The 21,587-nt window shown below is 45.6% G+C and overlaps 1 protein-coding gene across 2 annotated transcripts in view; it reads left to right on the top strand.

Moving 5' to 3' along the window:
• The window catches only part of B4galnt3 (beta-1,4-N-acetyl-galactosaminyl transferase 3), a 100,664-nt gene that overhangs the window by 45,944 nt on the left and 33,133 nt on the right, over positions 1 to 21,587 (top strand).

Below are 21,587 nucleotides of genomic sequence, written 5' to 3'. Positions count from 1 at the left end.
GGATAGGGACTTCCCTTAGACAAGTGGTCATGGATTCCAAGATTCCAAGGTTCTATAAGAAAATAGGCTGAGAAAGCCATGGGCAGTGACAGGAAGCAGCTCCCTTCTATGTTCTCTGCATCAGCTCCTACTTCCAGGGTCCTACCCTGTGTTTCTGCCCGATTTCCTTCCATGATGAACATGAAGCTTGAACCAAACATACCCTTTGTTCCCCAAGCTGCTTTTGGTCATGGTGTCTCTTCATAACAATAAAAGCTCAGTTTAACACACACACACACACACACACACACACACACACACACACACACGGCTATCTGTGTTTTGAATATGTTCTAAATATTTTTATTCTATTTATTCATTGTGTATGTGTATGTATGGCTGTCAGTCATGGCATACACATGGAGGTCAGAGGACAACTTGTGGGAGTCAGTTCTCTTCTTCCACTATGGTGATTGAACTCAGGTTAACAGGCTTGGTGGTAAGTGCCTTGATCATCTGAGCCATTCTATCCTAAAAACCAGTGTAGATGATGATGAATTATTTCCATGTTTTGGGAAGCTAACATGTTAATGTCTATGCTTCAGTTCTAACACATGGGACCCAACAGTCTCATGTTGGATCTCAGGCTTGGAATCATAGCAGTTGCATATGTATGCATTGCCTGGAGACAGTTAAATGGCCATTGGCTGAGAGATAATCTGTTCAAATGTACCTTTAAACTTTGTTTCTCACCATTGGGGATTGAACCCAGGACTTTGCACGACACAGCAAGTGTTATGCTTCCTACGCTCAGTCTTGGGCAGCCAAGATCCATCCAGAACACTTGGCTATTCACAGGCTGAGAAACGGTAGCCTGAACAGGTCTCCCACAGACCATCAACTGTCCCTCACTCACCTCCTCAGTGCTGTACACAGAACCCCAGGTCTTATGCATGCTGAGCAAACATCCTACTTCTGGGGCATGTTCACAGCCCCAAAGACGATGGACTTGGCCTGTTGCCATTTACCTGATGCACATATTCAGGGGACCTGGGTTAGAAGCAAATATCAAGAGTTTGGTTTTTTGGGGTTGGGGATTTAGCTCAGTGGTAGAGCGCTTGCCTAGGAAGCGCAAGGCCCTGGGTTCGGTCCCCAGCTCCGAAAAAAAGAACCCAAAAAAAAAAAAAAAAAAAGAGTTTGGTTTTTCTAAGTTTGAGCTGCCTCAAAGATGCTCACATAGGGACTGGGTAAATTTAAAAGTTCGTATAAGGAAAAGTCAGTGTAAGTATAAGGAAGTGGCAAATGGCACGTCATTTCTACAGGACCAGCAAATTAGGAGGGGAGCCCCAGGTAGAACAGTCCTTGCACTGGGTCAGCCACAAAGGCAAGTTAGTGGGGTTTGAGGCAGGAAAAAAAAAGGGCTTTTAGCAAAAAGACAGAGGAAGGATGTGTGAACACAAAAGGAGAAACGGACAGTAAAGGGTCCTGTCTTCTGCCTGGCTGATTTCTGTGCTCTGGGATTCAGAGGAGGCAGTGTTTTCATGCTAAATTTATTCCAGAAAAATACTTAATGGTTCTGGGCTGGGAGCTCTGTGTAGGGTAGGGGCAAGCCTCCAAGACTCAGAAATGCACCTACCTCAAAATACCTGTTTGGACCTTCTTCACAGTGAAGTCTTCCCTGACTTGCAGGGTTCCTTCTGTATCACTGTGTACCCTGTTGTCAGAAAACGACTCATCCTGGGGGCTGTGCGGAAAACACAGTTGGGAGGCAGGGCTGGCTCTGGAAATGCCATGCAGGGACTTGAGCTGTGACTTCCTGCTGCCTGGTCACTGCTTCTGTAGCTCCATCCTCCATAAATGAGGCACCATAAGACCAGCTTCTCAGAGTTGTGCTGAGGATTAACTGAGCAGCCCGTGGACTTTGAAACCACATAGTAGTTTGGATCTCCGTTCAGCCATTTGTGAGATCTGGAGCAAAGCCCGTAAGTTGTTTAAACCTCAGTCTTTTTTTTTTTTTTTTTTTTTTTTAAGTTTATCACTGCTCTATCTGCATGTATACCTGTGTGCCAGAAGAGGGCATTGGATCCCATTACAGATGGTTGTGATCCTCCATGTGGGTGCTGGGAATTGAACTCAGGACCTCTGGAAGAGCAGTCAGTGCTCTTAACCACTGAGCCATCTCTCCCGCCCTAAACCTCAGTCTTATCAAGAAAGTAGTACCTGCCTGCTTCTACACTGGGAATGAATGAATGAATGAATGAATGAATGAATGAATGAATGAATGTGCCTGGCAGGGCATGGGCAATCAGTAAGCCACAGTCTGAGTACCAAATGGAGCCATCCAGCCTCATGTACCTTGAGCACATATTGGCTGAATTTGTTCAAGCCCCCCCCCACCCCCCCAGTGATGCAGTTGGAAGAAGAAATGATAACAGACTTCACAAATGGCAGATAGCTAAGAAGTAGTGGGCAGGGACTCAGTCCAGAACTCTCCCGGACTCTTAACTTGATTTGTTAATCCATGCTTGACCATCAGACAAAGCAGCTATACCCCCCACATGGTGCTTAGTAAATCTAGCCTGTTGACTGAATGTACCTTTCTTCTAAGCTTCTTTTAGAAGCTTTTATCTCCGCTCTGAGCTATTCTCTGCAACCATCAGAACTCTAATATACTGGTCCAAGAAGCCAACTCAAAGTAGGTAACAGACTGTGTAGTCTCTGCCTGAAAGCTGTATCTGTTTTTGTATAGTGGTGAACTCCGGGGAGACATAGCTCAGTGCTCCAACCAGCCCAAGGGGATAAATTTGCATCTTACCCAACAAATTGCCTACAAGAGACTCTTTGAAACATGGAAAAGGTATCCCCCTAAGACCCGGGAAGGCTACACAGTTAATCGCGTCCCAAGGGCTTTATGCATCACTAGGACACAGGCAGCAGTCAGAGATCATTAAACATCAAAGTTTTATGTTGAAGAAGGAAGAAAACAACAATGAAAGGTCCGGATTCTTAACCTTAATTGTCTTTACAAGTGCCCCAAGTAGGAGAAAGTTCCAGAGCCTCGTGAATAGCAGGTAGAGTGAGAGTGGATGAGATCCAACCGGCAATAACAAGGAAGAGTGGTACCTGGCGCAGAGGGAAAGACTCCCTCTTGCCTATCATCTTTCCCACAATGTCGTCAGCTCCTTTTCCAGAGCAGATTTTACTTCTCCTGCCTTTTCGGGGTAGGGAACCAGGGCAGTCTGACCTATTTCTGAGCAGTTCTGTCAGCCCATCTACTTAGATGCCCTTGGTTTTCTCTTTGGTTCCACTGCACCTGGCACCAGAGGTTCGTTAAACCAGTCAGACGCCGCCTTCCCATGAATGCCTGGGGTTGCTCAGGGCCAAGGTGAACAGAGCCGAGCTTTTCCAGCGGCTTCCTGCAGCCCTGGGATAGGCAACCCTGAGACATTCACTCTGGAAGTGCCTTCCGAGGTACCTGGTCGTCACTTTCCTGCTCCTTGCCTTGGAGTTCCATATTATCTCTCTCATAATATCCCTAGTCCCGGCTTTCCCTCCGTGCGCTGTGCCTGGAGCCACCCCCGGTGCAGGGAAAGAGAAGGGGTGGAGAAACCAGTCAGTTGTGGGGACTGTACATGGAGTAGAGAGTCTGAATGAGCTGTTTGTGCTTTTTCAGTCAACAACCTTATTGATACAGCTACAGATGGATCAGAGGTGTGTAGAGCTCAGCGCCAACAGTCATCCGAGGGAATTTAGCAACATCGCGAGGCTGAGGACCGCAGAGAGCTTTTGCAAGTGACCTTTGTTTGTTCCTTTGTTTGTTTGTTTGTCTATCTATTTATTTGAGACAAGGCTGAACCTGCAGGAGTCTCCCTGGTTTGGTATCCCACATGTGTGCTGGGATTGCTGAAAGCAATAATTGACTATCAATGTGACTCTTGGTCAGGGTTCCTAACGTTCCGTTGATGGTGTAAGAACACATCTTATCGTTAGCTAGTTAGTGTACACAATGGATCTCACTGCAGCCTTTTCAACTATACTTTGTACAGTCCACACGACCCTTTATTTTCCATCCCTTGGTTGTTAGGCTCCTCCCTCCCTCCTACACAGTCTCCTACTGTCATGTCACATGAGAAGAACATACATACATACATACATACATACATACACGCACATATAGAGAGACATATACATTAAACATATGAGAAAATATACAGTATTGATCTAATTTACCTTGTTTAATGTGAGGTCTCCAGGTCTATCCATTTTCCTGAAAATTACATAATAGTATTCTTCTTTGTGGCTTAATGAAACTCAATTGCATAACCACATAATTGCCTGTTTGTCTGTCTGCTCACCTGTTAATGGGCATCAGAGCTGATTACGCATCTTAACTGTTATGACTAGCTATGCAGGGAACATGGATGTTCAGTTCCCTCTGTTGAGCTGATTTGGATTCCTTCTGTTATAGACCAAGGAGTAACATGGCTGGATCATATGGTATTATCCATTATTTAGAAACAGGATCTCATTAAGTAGTCAAGGTTGGCTTCAAACTCACTGGAATCCTCCTGCCTCGGCCTCTGAAGTGCTCAGACGCCCGTGTTGGCAGTTCTAGTGTTGATTTTTGGGCATCTCTGTAAGTGTTTTTTTTTTTGTTTGTTTGTTTTTTTTTTTCTTTCTTTTTTTCTTTTTTTCGGAGCTGGGGATCGAACCCAGGGCCTTGCACTTTCTAGGCAAGCCCTCTACCACTGAGCTAAATCCCCAACCCCTGTAAGTGTTTTTTTTTTTTTTTTTTTTTTTTTTTGTTCTTTTTTTCGGAGCTGGGGACCGAACCCAGGGCCTTGCGCTTCCTAGGTAAGCGCTCTACCACTGAGCTAAATTCCCAGCCCCCCTGTAAGTGGTTTTTGTAGTGGCTGCTCTAGCTCATATCCCATCGGGAATATTCTAAGGTTACTACCTGTTCCCAGAATCCTTACCAGCATTTGTTCAGATCGTATATCTTGGTTAGGGTTCAGAAAATATGGTTTGTAACACATTAAATGTTGTATATCTTAATCAAATTATATATGGATATATATATACCTATATATACATATATATATATATATATATATATATATATATATATGTAATAATATATAACCATTTGGCTTAGTGAAAATCTCACTTTTCTTTAGAGCCACAGAGATGAGTTTTGGGTGTTGTGTGTGTGTGTGTTTGTGTGTGTGTATGTGTGAGTGTATATGTGTGTGTGTGTGTGCATGTGTGTGTATGTGTGTTTGTGTGTGTGTGAGTGTGTATATGTATGTGTGTGTGTGTTTATGTGTATGTTTGATTATTATTGGTAATATCATTCGTTCTTCTTCATCATTATCTTTTTTTTGTTGTTGTTAGGTGTTTTTTGTTTGTTTGATTTTTGTCTTTGAGATAGGGTTTCTCTGTGTAGCCCTGGCTGTCCTGTCCCTCACTTTGTAGATCAGGCTGGCCTTAAATTCAGAGATCCGCCTGCCTCTGCCTCCCAAGTGCTGGGATTAAAGGTGTGCGTCAGCATGCCTGGCTAGGGCTAGTTATTTTTTGTCTGTAGAGAATATAAAACTGTTACTCGTTAGTTTAATCAGACATCTTGACTTTGTGAAGGTCAGAGCAGACCTGCAGAGGTCATTTTATGAAATTGAAAGTGGCATCTGGACCAAAGTAAAATAAAAACCAAGCTACAGCTCAAGGGACTGATTCTTCAAGTTGTAGAAAATTACATTTACTTATTGTTTATATTGTGTGTATGCTGAGAGAGGGGGGGGGTGTTACAGGACAATTTGTGGGAGTCAGTTTTCTTCTACTGTGGGGATTCAGCTCAGGTCGTCTTCATCCCCTGCCCCCAAGGGACAGATACTGACTGAAGGCAGAGAGCACTGCTGAACTGTCTGTTTTCCTTCTCAGCTCCTTCCCAGTCCAAATCCTGTTCTCAAGCCTATTCGAAGTTGTTTATCTTACTGATTTAAAACGACTCTAGAGAGAGCCACTGAGTAAGTCAGGTAAGGGGGCTTACTGCTAAACCTAGTGACTTGAATTTCATCCCCTGGACCTATATGATAGAAGAGAGAGCTGACAGCAGAAAACTGTGTCCACACACAACACACAAAATAAAATAAAATATATATCTCCAGGACTGGCAGGATAGCTCAGTTGATAAGAGTTCTCGCTTGCATATATGAGGCCTTAGATTTCACTGGTAGCAACACAGATACATACAAAATAAATACTGCCTTTTTGTGATTCTAGGGATGGAATTTAGGGCTTTATGCATCCTACGTAAGTCACAACTATATATCAGCCCTTTATTCATTCTTTTAAAAATTGCTCCTTAACCTAAAGAAAGGATCTTTTTTTTCCCCCTTCTATGTGAAATGTTAGGAGATTAACGAGTGAAAGAAGTACTTAGTGGGCTTCTGTGCGTGTAAGTTATGGTTTTGAAAATTATGTAGGAAGATAATAAATGGTGTGCCAGTGAAGTCTAACGCCAGCTCTCGGCTCTCACCTTGCAGACTGCAGCCACAGGTCATGCCCAGCCTTGCTCCTGAGGACCTCAGAGCTGTCTTGTGGTTGCAGTGTCAGCTTTAGGACTGATCCAGACTGTCCCTACTAGGTTCTCAGATTCTCAGGGAAATGCATTCTCCAAGCGGCCTCTGTTGACTGTGACCTTCTTTCCACAAGAAGGCTTGTGTTCTCAGAGTCTAAGCCAGACAGACCCAGCAGACTCACAAACGAGGTAGCCTCACTTGTCAGCCGACGAGGGACGAGCTCTGAGCCACAACAGAGACCTGGATTTTTGCCGTGGGTCTTTCTCTGAACTTGTTTTGTGTCTCAGATAACGACACCTTAGGCTTCTAGCCTTTAGCTTTCTAGTGGAGACGGTATTTGAGCTTGTGGCAACGGTCTCTCAGTTTCCCTAGACTGCAACAAGCTGGGGTTTTTGGGTTTTTTTTGGGACAAAGTCTCTGTGTGTAGCCCTGGCTGTCTTGGAATACATAGACCAGACTGGCATCACACTCACGGAGTTCTGCCTGCCTCTGCCTACTGAGTGTACGCCACACAATGCAGGCTTGTGAAGTTCTCCTGTCATGTGTTGGGATTACAGGCAAGAGCCATGATGCCCAGCCATGATGCCCATTGGGTAGAAAGTCTAACCAATCACTTTTTCCGTGTCTTTTCAAGAAATACATTTAGAACACCATCTCTTTGTATAACCCAAGGAAAATAGTCTAATCAATTCTACCGTCTTCCAGATATTCTATAAAGTTTCTAGGTATTGTAGTGCTTGTGTCTTTGACACCTCTAACTATATCTACATTTGTGTACTTTAGCCTTAAAAATAGAATGATTCCCAGAAAAGATTCTCATTCTTTACAGATCAAGTCAGTTATGTACAGCTAATGGGTTCTTACAGGGAAGACCCCTGCCCACACCCCCAATCCCTTCACCTCCCACGCACTGTTACTTGAATGGAGTTGCAAGGTTCCCACGGGTAGGACTGAGGATTTGAATCCTAAGTAGACATCAGGGATGTTGAGATGAGATTTTTTTTTTTTTTTTTTTGGTTCTTTTTTTCGGAGCTGGGGATCGAACCCAGGGCCTTGCGCTTCCTAGGTAAGCGCTCTACCACTGAGCTAAATCCCCAGCCCCGAGATATTAAAGATTTTAGTAGGGGTTGGGGATTTAGCTCAGCGGTAGAGCGCTTGTCTAGAAAGCAAGCGCAAGGCCCTGGGTTCGGTCCCCAGCTCCGAAAAAAAAAAAAAAAAAAAAAAAAAAAAAAAGAAAAAAAAAAAAGAAAGATTTTAGTAACTGCCTGGTTCTTAACCTTTCTGGGACCTGGTGGTGTGAGTCCCTATTTTATTTATGTTGTGGTCTTTTCCTCAATTTACCTTAAAAAAAGAAAGAACGGACGTAAGAAAAGAAAGAAAAATAGAAAGAGACAACAACAAAGGCAGGGTTTGTAGTCCTGACTGGGCAGAAATTCTCTGTATAGATCAGGTGGCCTCAAACCCTTCTTCAACTCCTGAGTTCTCCATAACCAGCTCCCAAAGTTACCTGTGGCTTAAGTGGAGGCAGATAGGCCTGTGGTTCTAGCCAGATCAAACCATATCAGAGGACTGGTTTTCCAGACTGTGTTTGGTTGCTGAGTTTTCACTGGTTGTACCACACACTACCAGTATGCATCTGGTGACATATGTCTTACCACAGGCGTTCAGAGAATCCAGAATGAGGCAGGTGGCACATGCCTGTATTCTTAGTACTCAGGAGGCTGAGACAAGAAGATTACAAGTTCCAGACCAGACTGACCCCATTACATTCACACACACATACACACACACACACACACACACACACACACACACACACACACACAGAATCATACCATATACACAGTCACACATATACACACAGTGATACCATATACATACTCACATGTATACACACACACACATACACACACATGCTCACATTCACACACAGTATATACAGTCACACCATATACACATATATACACACATGTACACACATACACACTTACACATATACACACTTACACACACACATCTATATACACACATACATACTCTTACACACACATACACACATACTCACACCTACTGACACACACACACACACACACTAATCCACTGGTCTCTACCATGTTCATTGTGCTATTCCACTATCACTCCATGTAGCCACAATGTCAAATTGGACTAAAAGGTTCTAAATTGTTGCTCTGAAATACCTGCTTCAGGGAGGAGAGACAGCTAACAGTTCCTACACCTACTTCCTGAGCTGCGGATTGTAAGGGGCCAGAAAGTTTTAAGCACTCTTGGAAGCCAAGATGTATTGAAATTGCTGTTTTCATACTGCCTTGTGTACTAGAACATCAGTATTCCTGGGAAACCCAGGCCTCTTATGACTTCCTGTTATACACGGGAGTGATTCAATCTGATTATACCAATATATACCACTCTTTTTCCAAGCCAGGGCTCCCCAGACTGTATGCATCCTCGGTGAAACTGAAGTTTTACTACCATATTTATTCTGCTGATATAGCGGCCTGGTCCCTCTGGTCTTCAGTACCTGCTGGACTTTTGTTTTCTTATTTTATTTATTTATTTATTTAGTTTTTGCAGTTCCATAGTGTGGCTTTCTGGAAAAGTGAGAGCAGAGTCTCACAGAGATACATGTATCCCTATCAGAGTCTCCTCCTACCTCTCCCCTGCCCCAGTATTCTAGGGGTAGAAACAACCCAACACTTGATATATACCCATATACAATGGAATATTGCTCAACCTTAAATGAAAGGCATTTTGACACACGGTGCAATATGGTTGAACTATGAAATAATGTTATAATTATGAAATTAGCTAAATATGTAAGAACAAATATTATATGATTCCATGTATGATTCGTAAATTTATAAATGTCAGAATTCAGAGAAAGGAGCATAGTGGTCCCCAGGGGCCGGGAGCAAAGGAAATAGATGTTGCTTCATGTAGACAGTTTCAGTTGGGAATGGTGAAAGCATTGTAGGAGGATGGCTTACAGCAGTGTACGTGTGCTTGCGGCCATGGAACTGTGTACTTAAAAACGGTTGGAGGGTGACAGCCAGGCAGTGGTGCCGCATGCCTTTGATCTCAGCACTCTGGAGGCAGAGGCAGGCAGATCTCTGTGAGTTCAAGCCCAGACTGGTGTGTGGAGTGAGTTCCAGGACAACTAGAGCTACTCAGAAAAAAGAACTGTCTTGAAGAATTCAAAAAGAAAAAAGAAAGAAAAGAAAAAGATGGAGTATTCTGACAGTATAGCTCATGGAAGGACACTTGCAGACTTGTATAGAAAACGATAAATTTAGCCTTGTAGTAGTGACACATGCCTTTATTCCCAGCAATCAGGGGTAGAGGGAAGATCTCTGAGTTTAAGGCTATCCTGGTCTACAGAGTGACTTCCAGACAGACAGGGCTACAGAAAGAAACTCTGTCTCAATCCCTCCACTGTCCTCCCCCCAAAAGATAAATTTATGTTATTTGTTCTGTTGGACTTTGCATTGCTATATCAAAATGCCTGGCAGAAATAACTTAATGGGGGAGGCGTGCTGTGCTTCACTCGTGTTTTCAGAGGGTCCGGTGCATCAGGACGGGGTGGGTGTACAGAAAATGGCCCCCAGCAAGATAGATAGACACGCCCACTTCTCACAGCTTCTTCATGCAGCTCTGAGCTCCCTATCTGAAGATCCACCTTCCACCATCTGCGGCTTCCAAGAGTCTATTCAGAATTAGCTCTATCAGTCGATTGAAAAATGTATTAGGTCAGAGACTTCATGCCAGTCATCGTAGGGAACACCTTAGAGACTCACGTAGAGGTACTCAGCCAAACTCCTAGGTGCCTCACCTACCGAGTTGTTAGTCAGGATTAGTCTGTGTTATATGTATTTTCAACACATATACACATCTCATAGTTACATTTAGAAAGGAAGAGGAAGGCTAGATCCGTGCCTTTGGGGGCCAGCCTGGTCTACAGAGCGAGCACGTCAGGCCCGTCAGAGCTAGATAGTGAGAGGACAGAGGTAAGGAGTGTGGGGGTAAGAGAGAGGAAGGGGAAAAAGGAAATGGTGACTACCCTTGGGTTGTGACTTTGATATCTCTGTCGCAGTGAGTGTTCACAGGGTGCTGGGACAGCCTGCAACTGGTTGTCAGTTTCTCAGAACGTCAGGGTCAGTACATGTCACTTCATCCAGGCCCAGCCCAGAACTGTGAGGAGACACCACCTGTGAAGTAACTCTTCCAGCTCTTCACAACACCCACTCTTTATCGTTCACTCATTCACAGCTTCAGGTGCTTGCTGGATGCAGCAGAAATCTAATGAAAGAGAGAGAGAGAGAGAAAGAGAGAGAGAGAGAGAGAGAGAGAGAGAGAGAGAGAGAGAGAGAGAGAGAGAGACTTTTGCACAGGGCTGATTTTCAGGACTTCCCTGGACTGGCCTAGGTGCAGCTAAGTGTTGAGATGGCCTTCTGTGCCTTGGGCTAAGAATCAAAGATTGACTTGGTCCTTCACTGGCTCCCCTTGCAGATTAGACATTCGGTGGACTTGCCTTTAGGACCTGGTGCCCCTATCAAAGAAATAGAAAAGGTTCATGGCATTTGGATGAACATAAAACAAACCAAGAGTGTGGAGCGGTGACTCTGGGATGAGGACCTGACCTTGTGGTCTAGCCCTCTGTGCTCAGTGCATCCAAGCCCGCAGTTTCGCTTAAACGACCTTTTGTGGGAAGGAAAAGGGACAATCGAAACTTCACAATAGCGGAAGTGGCTCTGGCTGGCTTGAACTCCATGTAGACCAGGTGGCCTTTGTCTTCCGAGTGCTGGGATTAAAGTGCTGGGATGTGCCACCACACCTGACTCCAGTAGTCTTCTTACTGTCTTGTGTCCCCTCCCTCTCCTTCCCAGGAACAGGTTACAGCAACCTCATTTGGTGAGTCACTTTCCTTAGACCGCGCAGGTCCAGCAGCTGGCACACTCATCAGATTGTTTTCCAGCAAGATGCAGAAAAGAGGCCCAGACTGCTGAGAAGAGAGTATTTCTTGTTCCGTGGCTCCATGGTAGATCTGATAGATCGCTTTCCTGGCTCGCTCGCTCAGGCCCTAAGTTGGATCCCCCACACTGCAAACGTGGGTGTGGGGTGTGGGTACCGTGAAAGCAGATATCAAGTGTAATCGGCTGGGAGGCCAAGGCTCCCAGTTGTTGGACCAAACCAAAGCCCTGTGGAGCCCAAGAAAATGTCCTTGGCTTCCAGGATTCTTTGTTTACCTTGGATCCTGTTGTCTTTTTGTACATCAGACAGAAGGGCCTGTGTAAGATTCTCCTGAAGCGGTCTTTTTGAAGAGCAGGCAATTTCTCTATTATGCCGTTTGCAGAGGCTGTGAGGAGTTCAGTGGGGAATTTGTTAACATCGAGTGATGTCTGTGGAGGTGAAATGAGACAATGCGTGTCAAAAACTTGTAGCAGAGACTAGCCCAGGGGTTGTCTGTGTGTGAAGCACACACCAACCCATTAGTGGGTGGAATGGGGTAATGCATGGAAGAGAAGTTTCTGAAAAGACCCCTCCTAGGTCTGTGTTGGCATTTTACTGAAATCATCCCCAAAGGCCGGCCTCTTGTCATTAACAGTTAATTGTTAAGTATTTCCTGCTTGTCCTCGACTGTCTTTTAAAAAAATTACTTAAGATGCAGTCTTGGGCGGCTGGGGATTTAGCTCAGTGGTAGAGGGCTTGCCTAGCAAGCGCAAGGCCCTGGGTTCGGTCCCCAGCTCCGAAAAAAAGAAAAGAAAAAAAAATTTTAGAAGATGCAGTCTTGGCCTCCTGTGTGTGGTTGTGATGCAGGGTGCCGCCGTGCTCAGTTTCCCTCCTTTTCCCGAAGTGACTAGCTCACACTCTCGCTAGCTCTTCACAGACACACTCCTCTCTGTTCCCCTCGCCGTGTCTTCCCGGACCTCAGAGGACGATGGTTTGTTTTTATATTTGTTTTTATCCTGGCTCCCACTTTTTTTCCTGTCAATGATGCTTCTGTCTCTGCAGGTCCTCCAACAATAGAAACCATTTTCTCTCAGTCAGGAGAAAGAACCTCTGTTTCTGCTTTTTAACCTGGGAAGAGACCCAAGGGAGAGTCTAGGGCTTTAAGACTGTGTTTGTTTTTGGAAGATTTATTTTTGTTTTATGTGCATGAGTGTTTAGCCTGCATGTGTGTCTTTGTGGTGTCTTTGTGTCATGTGTGAGCAGTGCCCACAAGGGCTAGAAGAGGGCATCAAAACTCTTGGAACTGAAATTACACATGGTTGTGAGGTACCCTATTGGGTACTGGGAGCGGAACCCAGGTCCTCTGTAAGAGCATCTAGTGCTCTTGGCAATTGAGCCGGCTCCCCAGTCCTATTTTTATTTTTTAAATTATGTGCATCCCTGAGTATAGATGTGGGGCGAGTATGGGTGCTTATGGAGGCTAAAGGTATCGGATCTCTGAGAGTTAAAGGTGTGGTGGGCCATCCAGTGTGGGTGCTAGGAACCAAACTGGGTCCTCTGAAAGAACAGGATGTGCTTTTAACTGATGAGCCATCTCTCCAGCCCCGGAGCCCAGGCTTTTGAGAAACCACTAAGGTTCTGTCTTACACCCTCCAGTGCCTCTGTGGGCAACATTAAACTTTCAGCTGAGGTCTTAGGACTATTCTTGCTGAAACTCCTCCCTGGCTGTTACTCAGAGTCAGTGACTTCCTGTGTTGTTGCTTCTCCTAGATTCTCAGTCCATAAAGACAAGTTTCCTAATCACAGAGAATTTGCTCAGAGTCTTGCCTGACATTTCTGAGTCTTTGAAAGGAGAAAATCCCCGAACAACATCATGTCGTCAGCATCCAGTAAGCCCAGCCTGCTGTGTCTGCCTGTTTGCATCCAGTAGAACTGGCTGGCACTTGCCCTGCGTGTGGACGCAAGTGTGAGGACCGCCTAGGCCATCTCCAAGTTCTTGGGAAAGTGGGTCCTTTCTGTAACCACGGGACAGGAAGAGCTAAGTGTCTGAGCTTGTCTCTCCACCCCAACTGTTGGTGGGGCATGCGCTCAGTGTATACCTGGTGCTCAGTAAAGGCCTGATGGTCATCAGTCCTTCTGCTCCCTTCCCCCAGTCTGATCAATTATTCTGCATGTTAGACAAATCTGATCGATTATTCTGAATGTTAGGCAAATGCCCTACTACTGCAGCTCTGAGCTCCCTATCTGAAAGACCCCCAGGGAGGCAAGGGGTGGTCCCATGTTTTCCTTGAAGAGTCTCTTTGCCCCGTTTCATAGGAAGACAGACAGACCTAGTGGGTTCAGAAAAGCAGGCCTGACCAGATCGTCTGGAAAGAACTTAAGTGGCTCTTGCCTACGTGTCCTTGAGGCTTCAAGTGCAGGCTATGGGTCAGTCTTCAGTTCTGGACTCTCAGCTCCAGGTTTTCCTAGAGGGTCTTAAGTTCACACTCTCCTTGCATGGGACTGTAACTGTCATAGAAGTGACCTGTAAATGGACCCTGAGTTATGGTTTTTGGTTTTTTCAACAATGATGGTGACAATGGTGATAGCCTTAGGTGACTTGGGCTGGGCCTTATGTTCTAGAGTCTATGCTGATCATCACTGGTGCTTAGAGAATGGAAACTTACTGAGCTCAGCTATATCCAAGCAGAACCTGTATTTCCAGGGTGCAGCAGCAAATAGGAAGCGTGTTGAGCTTCTTTCTGTCTTTTCTCCTCATCTGCTTCCTTGGCTTTGTCATCTTTCTGGATGTTTGTGTGAGCAGGATGCCCTACAATGACTGTAGGGCAGGTGCATTCCTGGCACTGGCTCAGATGCCCTCTTTTGGGTAGCAGTAGGTGATGTTCCCAAGTCACTGGCTTGCAAGCCTCAGCTTGCCTGCAGCCACCACCATCCCTGTAGTTCAGGTGCTAGCCTGGTAGAAGACACAGTGCAGCTGACTGCACTTCAGGGCTCTGGGTCTGGCTGAGAGCAGGCTTGGGGCCTGTCAGAGAGGGGAGCTCCCGAGAGCCCTACCTGTGTTTTTCTGTTCGTGAGTAGGAGCCAGGGAAACCATAGGACTCCACCTTTCTATTCTTCTCAGACCTTTCCTCCTCCGGATGAGCTAAGCGGCCACAGTGATCCCCAGTGTGGAGAAAGAGAAGGTGCTAAATGTTCTCGTCTGGTTCTCTGGCTAGTTGAAGTAGTAGGTGATGGGATTGTACATTTGGGGCTCCATTCTCCCCTCTGCATTTCTTTGGCTCTTACAGAGAGAAGATAGATAACTAGTGACCAAATCAGAAAGAGAAAGGAAATGGTCTGGTGGTGTGTCTGGAGTGTGTGTGTGTGTGTGTGTGTGTGTGTGTGTGTGTGTGTGTGTGTATGTACACGTATGTGTGTGCACATGGGTGGTATCAGAAGGTAGTTTGGAGATGATAGGAGAATAGGATGGTCTGGTGTGTTGTGTGTGTATATATGATGTGTGTGTGGTGTGTACATATGTGTGGTGTGTGTTAAGTGTGTACATGTGTGTGGCATGTGTGTATGTGGTATGTGTATGTGATGTTCGTGTATATATGTGTGTGGGTACATGTGTGTGTGGTGTGTATGCATGTGGTATCAATAGAAGGTAGTTTGGAGACAGTAGAACAGGGATGGGATGGTAAGTGAATGCTACTAAGGGATAAGGATGGAGGTGAAAACTCAGGACCTTGAGTGGGGAATAATACAGTTAAGAACACAGCCTTTCGTCCTGGGTCCATATCTCAGCTCAGTCACTTACTGTCTCTGTGGCTTTTGGGAAGATCAGACAAAACCAACCAACCAACCAGCAACAAACCCTGTAAGCCTTATTTTCCCACAGGAGTAATCTGGACCGTGGGTGTAACACAGCCAGTAGAACACTTGTCAAGCATGGACGAAGCCCTGGGTTCAGTTCTCAGTACTGCATAAGCTAGGTGTGGTGCTGTGTGACTGCAACGAGGAAAAAAAGGCTAAAATAAAAAAATATTGTATAACATGTAATTTAAAGGGATGAATAACAATATGTATGCACGTATGTATATACATATGTATGTATATATGTATGTATGTTATATATTTAAAAATATGAAAATAAGGTTGAAAGAAAGCTTTCAGTGGGAGAGAGAGGATGGTGAGAGAGGGTTACAGGAGGTGAAAGGGAAATGACCAACATTCAGTGTATATCTATATATGAGCCCATCTAAGAATAAAAGCTGTATACATATTCAGTGTGTGTGTGTGTGTGTGTGTGTGTGTGTGTGTGTGTGTGAATGAAACTGTCAAAGAAAATCTAAACAACCAAAAGTATCAAACTTAGGGAAAGAGATTGTTTAGAGACTGTAAAAATTTTTTGAAAGATATTTCTGGGTTTATAATCCAGTTAAGCCTGGTTCTGCTAGGCCCATACCTTTCTCTTACCCAGGAGGAAAGGCTAAGCCAATGTTAATTATACTTAGGCCGTTCTTGCTAAAACTGCAGTTCACTTGCTCCGGGGTCTTTGTGCTCTACCATGTCAGGTTGTTTTCTTTAAATTGTATGTATTTGTTTATTGAGATCTATTTATTTTTATGCTATGTGTGTGAGTGTTTTGCCCGTGTATATGTCTGTGCACCACCTGTGTGCTTGGTGCTCACAGAGGCCAGAAGAGGGATCAGACCCTCTGACCTGACAGATGGTTGTGAGCCACTGTGCATGTGGTGCTAGGAATTGAACCTGTGTCCTCTAAAACAGCAGGCAGTGCTCTTCACCACTGAGCCGTCTCTCTAGCAGCACCTCATAGATTATTAACCTTTCCAAAAGAGGATTGCTTATATGGCTTACTTGTTTTTGTATTAGAAATTACAAGTACATTTTTAAAAATAAAGAAAAACAGAGTAATCTATATTTAAGTTAACATAAATATAGCAAACCCTCTGTACAAATAGTCATGTCTATATGTGTGTATGTATATGTATGTGTGTACATGTGTGTGTATGTGTGTATATGTGTGTGTGTATATATATGTGTGTGTATGTATGTATATATATATGTGTGTATATGTGTGTATGTATGTGTATATATGTGTGTATATATGTGTGTATATATGTGTGTATGTATGTATATGTGTGCATGTATAGGCATGTGTGTATATATGTGTGTGTATATGTGTGTATGTGTGTATATATGTGGGTGTGTATATGCGTGTGTCTATATATGTGTGTGTATGTGTATATGTGCGTGTGTATGAACTCATACATGTACATTGTTAATGGTTATCGTAATAATAATTTTTATTGCATCAAGTTCCCTGGGGCATCAGCAACTAGGAGAGACTTCATCGCACTCTCTGGCATCAGAGCCTTAGGCATGCCCTGAAGACCATGTCTGTCCCGTTACCCCTACCCCCACCCCCCATGACAGGTCCTCCATTTTGTCTTTGCCTGTCTGTGATATGCTGCTTCCATTTTCTGATCTGTGCCCTGCTGGCTTTAAGCCACAGTTGCTTTGTCCTGCCAAAGACACCAACTCCTCAGGCTCTCTTCTCCACTTCTTCCCAGGGACAGAACCTCTTCATCCTGCAACTCAGGGCTGGTCTCTGGCTCTTGTAAATCTGTGTGCTGGGGGCCCCTCGTCATGGCCTCTTGTCTCCTTGGCAGTCTCCTGACTTCCACTGGGACAAGGATTCTCCCTCCTCAGCACCATCTTTTCTTTGCTCATTTTTAGGCCCTGGAGAGTGAATTTCTAGACAGACCCCAGGGCTTCTCTTTGAAATCGGCATTCATCCTGGATCTTCAGGTCTGTGGTGTCTTGTGAAAGAGGTGGAACAGGCCCTCCTAGGCTGCTCACACCTTTTCCAGAGTCCTGGGATGGCCATTCCCTCCCCTCTCAAAAGTCCTCTCCTGTAGTTTAAAGAAGGTGAAAATCTCTTCTTCTAGAGACCAGCCCCAAGGTGGGCAGCGATACTGTAAAGATGTCCATGTCCACCATGGCGCCTGCGCATCCATCCATCCCTTTTCCGACAGTTCCCCGCTCCACCTTTCCTGGTAGCAGTCTTGGGTTGCCTTCAGTCTCCCTGTTGATGCCTAGAGCTGGCAGGTTTTGGGGGTGTGGGGGTGATATGGGAGGTGGAGAGGATAAGTAACCCCCCTGTTCTACTGTTTAGCCTTTAACTGGGGGTAAACTTGAATCATCCAGTTCTTCCTGTAGTCAAGTAAAATCTGTTTCCACATGACCACGAAATAGAGTGTGGAGTGGAGAGGTGACTCAGGGCTGACACTCTCCTCAGTCGCAGAGCTGGAACAGGTTCTGTAGGTTTCCCCTGCTGTTCCCATGAAGTGATGTATGTGCATGTGCACTCACATTGTCTGTCTTTACATGGCGAAATACAGCATGGAGTGGCTACACCTTTAATCCCAGCACCTGGGAAGCAGAGGCAGGTAAATCTTTGAGTTGGCGGCCAGTTTTATCTATGTAGCAAGCTCCGGGCCAATCATAACTACGTAGAGAGCCTGCTTCAGAAATAACAAAACAACCTAAAAACCAAAACCATGCCTCCTATCGAGGTGCTTTGCACATAGTCAGTGCTCATGAATGTAGGCTACTGTTAGTATCTTTCTCATAACTGCTCAGGAATAAATGCAACATGCATTAACACGGAGCTTGTGAGAAGTCTGGTCGGGCACTGGCAGAGGTTTGAACACATTCTTGGGTAGTTTGCTACTGGGAGGGAGTGTACATTGTAGTCTTTATACCGACAGGGACATTTACTATCAACTTTTTACCTCCCAAGTTGCTTGCTCTTAAATATATGTGTTTGTTTATTTTAATTGTGCTGGGGATAACACCCAGGGCCCTGTACAACACCCAGCAAGGGCTCCACACTGAGCTGGCAAGCACTTTGCATTAACTAAACTCCAGGCCCAGCCCTTAACTGTTAAGTTGGAAATGCTTCTAAGTGTTTTCAGCACCTGGGTAGAGCCGGAGCTCAAGCCTGCAATCCCACTTTGGGATCCGGGGTATCAGCGGCAGCCTCAGCAGTGAAGGGTCTTCCCCCTCTTCTGTCAGTGGCCCCGATGTCCCCATGCAAGGATATCAGAGGAAGGTCAAGGGCAATGAGTGGCAGCTCCTGCCTGCAGCACAGTGAGCGAGTGATGCTGAAGACTGAGTCTTTACCAGCACCGGGTATTTCCTGTGGATTATCTTTTCCCTGTGTGACCTTGGGCTGATCACTGAAGCATTTTAGCTGCCTTGTTTTTTCTTACTTCTTCAAGAAAGGGCGAGAGGAGGCAATAGAGTTAACATATGTTAAGAGTTTTTGAAAACACGATACCATATGTGGTCTATAGTGTCCCAGAGAGCCAGGATGATAATCTTCAGGCCTTTGAAGTCTGTATTGCCCCCAGGAGGGTGTTGGCAAAGCTCTGGCTGATAGTTAACTTGATAGCCCAGCTCTGTGAAGGCAGAGAATGAGGCCCACGGTGGTGCTTTGTCTGACACCTGAGACTTGGGTGTCTGTCTCCCAGCATAAATGTGACACCTGCTGTAGGAGGACCAAGACCTGGCAGCTGGCACTCTGGAAGGAGAGGCCTGGCCAGAAACTGGAGGAATCACTTAACAGGGGACAAGTGACAAGTGTCCGTCGTTCAATCAGCACATTCTTTAGCTCCAGTTGCTCCCAGGGGGCAAGCGATGGCTGGATATCTACTGGCAGAGGCAGAGATGAGGATCCAAATACAGTGCCTGTGCCCAGAGCCTGGCACAGAGCGTGTGCTTCGTGACCACCGGCAGGGCCATGGGGAGAGGACATACCCATTGCTATGCCTCTACCAAGTCCCCATTGCCCTGTCTGCTTACTCTCTGGTCAGTAAGCATAGAGGGGAGAGTCAGGGAGCTCCTGGCTCTGCAGTTTACACAATTCTAAAGAAGCTGGGATTCTTACCTCCTGACTCTCAAATCCAAATCCCCACCTCAGGACCTGTTAGGAGGGAGGAGACTCGTATCCAGCACTTTGTGAGTCGGACCCAGATAATTCACTGTTCACAGCAGGCCTGGCGGCTGGAGCAGAGGAGGTCTCTACTCCCAGAATCCTGGTAAAGAAAGCAAGGTTAAGGAGACGCGGTGACGAGCTCAAGGTGTTGCCACCGTGTGCGTTTGTGTGTGTGCAGTTAGATCCGTCACTCTGAAGCCCGAAGACTGTAGTCTGTTGACCAAATCTCACATCTCAGAACCACGTAGACATACCTGTGACCTATAGGTGAGGGCCTGGCTCCACTTAACCTCACTGAGTTTCCTGTCTTTTCCTCAGTGGAAATACCCTTGGCCCCAGAGAGAGCCTTCAGATGAAGAGGAATAGAACCGGTCAATTGAGACTTCTTCACTTAGTCTAGACCTGAGTTCAGTTCTGGGTACAGCAAGGAAGCCAGGGCTTTACAGCCAATTCGGCCGATGCTCCGTTACCAGGAAGAGGCATCAAGAGCATTCTAGCTAAATCAGCCTATCAGGATACTTCTGTTAGAAAGGGAGGTGTCAGGGTGGAAGCCGGAAAGATGGCTCAGCAGTTTAGAGCAATTGCTGTGCAGTCTTGAGAACCAGAGTTCAAATCCCAGTGCCCACGTAATAGGCTGGGCACCTTACACATGTGCAGGGTGGGTGAGACACGAGCATTGCTAGGCTTGCTGGCTTTCAGTCTTGCTAAGAAAACATGAACTTCAAAGAAAACATGAACTTCAGGTTGATGGAGAGACCTAACCTCAAATAGGTATGGAGTGATTGAGGAGGACACTTGTGGTCTGCAAACTTGCATGCTACACACACACACACACACACACACACACACACACACACACACACACACACACACATATGGTGGGTGTGGGGTCCACTGGTGTGTGTGTATGTTAAGATTTGTGTTTTTGTGGTTTCATTTTGTTTTTTCTTTTTAAAGATTTATTTATTTATTATATGTAAGTACACTGTAGCTGTCTTCAGACACACCAGAAGAGGGCATCAGATCTCATTACAGATGGTTGTGAGCCACCATGTGGCTGCTGGGACTTGAACTCAGGACCTCTAGAAGAGCAGTCAGTGCTCTTAACCACTGAGCCATCTCTCCAGCCCCTGGTTATGTTTTCACTCATGTGTCTGTGCATGTATCCTTGGAGGTCAGAAGTTCCCATAACTTAAGCGTGACTGAATATCTGTCTGTGTAGTAATCCACGGCTTATATCCATAGCTAAGGCCTCTGACTCCAGGACTCCTCAAAGCTCTGCTAACAGGAGCTGCAGAAGAGAGAGTAATGAAGAGAAGTAATGAAGAGAGTAATTGGCCTGTGAGGGCTGCCTTCTCTAATCTCGGAAGACAAACAGATCTGTGGCTGAGAACTCCAAGCTCCTCTTTCTGTATCTGTAAGACAAGAATGATCATACCTGACCTAACTCCAGCATCTGAAAAAGCTTGGATTACAACATGCCTCCGAGATGCTTTCTAAACACCATAACCACATAAGAAAAGCAGCCTTACAACATCCCCACCCCAGTCAAGTTCCAGTGTGTGGCTCCGTGCCCCCCCTCCAAGTATCAGCACATAACGCTCCTGCACAATGTGATGTCTACGTCCTGCATGGTCCATACTGGCTATACTCTGTGGTTGATTGTTTTACAGAGACACAGTCTTACTATCTAGCCCAGGCTGGCCTTGGATTCAGCAACCCTGCCTTTGTTCCCCTAGATTTTTGGTGTGTTATAGGCATCTGACCACACTTAGCTGTTTATTCTCTGATTTCGTTTAGTTAGCTGTGTCCCTGTTGGTGCTCACACAGGGATCCCGTGACACTTGTGCCTTCTGCCAACTGGTCATTCCCAAGGGTGGATGACTGTCAAACCCCTTCTGTGTGATCCCCTGTCCCCCTCCAGGGTACTTTAGTCTGATTCCTTTGGAGAAGAGCCTGTGTTAGGCATGGACTCCAGAGCTGAAATGTAGCCCCACTCTTCAAGGGCATCTTAATAAAGCAGCCCAATGGAGAGGCCCCTGCTCGCCCAGCTTCTCATC

Source organism: Rattus norvegicus, chromosome 4 (genome assembly GCF_021556685.1).
Source record: "Rattus norvegicus strain SHRSP/BbbUtx chromosome 4, alternate assembly SHRSP_T2T, whole genome shotgun sequence".
In the NCBI taxonomy this organism is placed as follows: domain Eukaryota; kingdom Metazoa; phylum Chordata; class Mammalia; order Rodentia; family Muridae; genus Rattus; species Rattus norvegicus.
This window is presented reverse-complemented; position numbering and strand designations above follow the sequence as displayed.